Source organism: Salmo trutta, unplaced genomic scaffold (assembly GCF_901001165.1).
Source record: "Salmo trutta unplaced genomic scaffold, fSalTru1.1, whole genome shotgun sequence".
In the NCBI taxonomy this organism is placed as follows: domain Eukaryota; kingdom Metazoa; phylum Chordata; class Actinopteri; order Salmoniformes; family Salmonidae; genus Salmo; species Salmo trutta.
This window is the reverse complement of record NW_021822619.1, coordinates 418,012-420,511: the sequence shown is the minus strand read 5'-3', so window position 1 is coordinate 420,511 and position 2,500 is coordinate 418,012. Positions and strand designations below refer to the sequence as shown.

The 2,500-nt window shown below is 40.7% G+C and overlaps 1 protein-coding gene across 2 annotated transcripts in view; it reads left to right on the top strand.

Annotated features, from left to right (window-relative positions):
• The window catches only part of LOC115183006 (TGF-beta receptor type-2), a 4,400-nt gene extending 2,298 nt beyond the window's left edge, over positions 1–2,102 (top strand). For both annotated transcript variants that reach the window (XR_003873936.1, XM_029744372.1), the window contains exon 2: positions 1–2,102. This exon is cut by the window's left edge and continues 1,626 nt beyond it. The gene's annotated coding sequence lies outside the window, so the exon portion shown is untranslated.
• The last annotated feature ends 398 nt before the right edge of the window (positions 2,103–2,500 follow it).

Genomic DNA, 2,500 nt, shown 5'->3' with positions numbered 1-2,500 from the left:
TGGAAGAGTTTATAACCAAAGACTGAGATTACAGGACATGGCAATGGAAGAGTTTATAACCAAAGACTGAGATTACAGGACATGACAATGGAAGAAATTATAACCAAAGACTGAGATTACAGGACATGACAATGGAAGCGATTATAACCAAAGACTGAGATTACAGGACATGACAATGGAAGAGATTATAACCAAAGACTGAGATTACATTACATGACAATGGAAGAGATTATAACCAAAGACTGAGATTACAGGACATGGCAATGGAAGAGTTTATAACCAAAGACTGAGATTACAGGACATGGCAATGGAAGAGTTTATAACCAAAGACTGAGATTACAGGACATGACAATGGAAGAGTTTATAACCAAAGACTGAGATTACATTACATGACAATGGAAGAGTTTATAACCAAAGACTGAGATTACAGGACATGACAATGGAAGAGATTATAACCAAAGACTGAGATTACAGGACATGACAATGGAAGAGATTATAACCAAAGACTGAGATTACAGGACATGGCAATGGAAGAGATTATAACCAAAGACAATAGCACTTTATCTGAGATGATAGCTATGCATACCAGAGGGTGGGGTTGATGCAGCACCACGTACATGTCTAATATGTATACAGTCTATGGTTCTGGGGTAATGTTCCTGTAGTCTAACATGTTGGGGGAATGGGGTAATGTTCCTGTATTCTAACATGTTGGAGAATGTTCCTGTAGTCTAACATGTTGGGGGAATGGGGTAATGTTCCTATATTCTAACATGTTGGAGAATGTTCCTGTATTCTAACATGTTGGGGGAATGGGGTAATGTTCCTGTAGTCTAACATGTTGGGGGAATGGGGGAATGTTCCTGTATTATAACATGTTGGGGGAATGGGGTAATGTTCCTGTAGTCTAACATGTTGGGGGAATGGGGTAATGTTCCTGTAGTCTAACATGTTGGGGGAATGGGGTAATGTTCCTGTATTCTAACATGTTGGGGGAATGGGGTAATGTTCCTGTATTCTAACATGTTGGGGGAATGGGGTAATGTTCCTGTATTCTAACATGTTGGGGGAATGGGGTAATGTTCCTGTAGTCTAACATGTTGGGGGAGTGGGGTAATGTAGTCTAACATGTTGGGGGAATGGGGTAATGTTCCTGTATTCTAACATGTTGGGGGAATGGGGTAATGTTCCTGTATTCTAACATGTTGGGGGAATAGGGTAATGTAGTCTAACATGTTGGGGGAATGGGGTAATGTTCCTGTATTCTAACATGTGGGGTAATGTTCCTGTATTATAACATGTTGGGGGAATGGGGTAATGTAGTCTAACATGTTGGGGAATGGGGTAATGTTCCTGTAGTCTAACATGTTGGGGGAATGGGGTAATGTTCCTGTATTCTAACATGTTGGGGGAATGGGGTAATGTTCCTGTATTATAACATGTTGGGGGAATGGGGTAATGTAGTCTAACATGTTGGGGGAATGGGGTAATGTAGTCTAACATGTTGGGGGAATGGGGTAATGTTCCTGTAGTCTAACATGTTGGGGGAATGGGGTAATGTTCCTGTATTCTAACATGTTGGGCGAATGGGGTAATGTTCCTGTAGTCTAACATGTTGGGGGAATGGGGTAATGTTCCTGTAGTCTAACATGTTGGGGGAGTGGGGTAATGAATTGACAGGTCTGTGTAATAATGTAATAATGAGCCATATTGTAACAGAAATGCTTCTGTACCACGGATGATGATGTGGAGCTCTATTCACACAAGCAGGTATTCAAAGGATTGTATGTACAGTGTGTGTGTGTGTGTGTGTGTGTGTGTGTGTCTGTGTCTGTGTGTGTGTGTGTGTGTGTGTGTGTGTGTGTTTTTACATAGTAATAGTTTGAACTTGTTAGCCAAATAAACATTGTAAATATATATGGAATGTAGCTGTACAGAGAATAATCTCCACTCTAGATTATGTTGTGGAGGCAGAGGAGCATTTTACACATTCTGTCTAAATAACACATTTAAGAGGATCTAGCCAAAGATATTTTATCCTTTGTATTTGTAAGATATTGTAAATCTGTTTGTGAATAAAGTATTTCTGTATTTACTCTTAAGCATTGTGGCACATTTCAGTGGGGCATTGGTGGTTTAGACCAGTGGTCACCAACCTTTCCTGAGTCAAGATCACTTCCCGAGTTAAGATCACTTCCTGAGTCAAGATCACTTCCTGAGTCAAGGTCACTTCCTGAGTCAAGATCACTTCCCGAGTTAAGATCACTTCCTGAGTCAAGGTCACTTCCTGAGTCAAGGTCATTTCCCGAGTCAAGGTCACTTCCTGAGTCAAGATCACTTCCTGAGTCAAGATCACTTCCCGAGTCAAGATCACTTCCCGAGTCAAGATCACTTCCCGAGTTAAGATCACTTTCTGAGTTAAGATCACTTCCTGAGTTAAGATCACTTTCTGAGTTAAGATCACTTTCTGAGTCAAGATCACTTCCTGAGTTAAGATCAC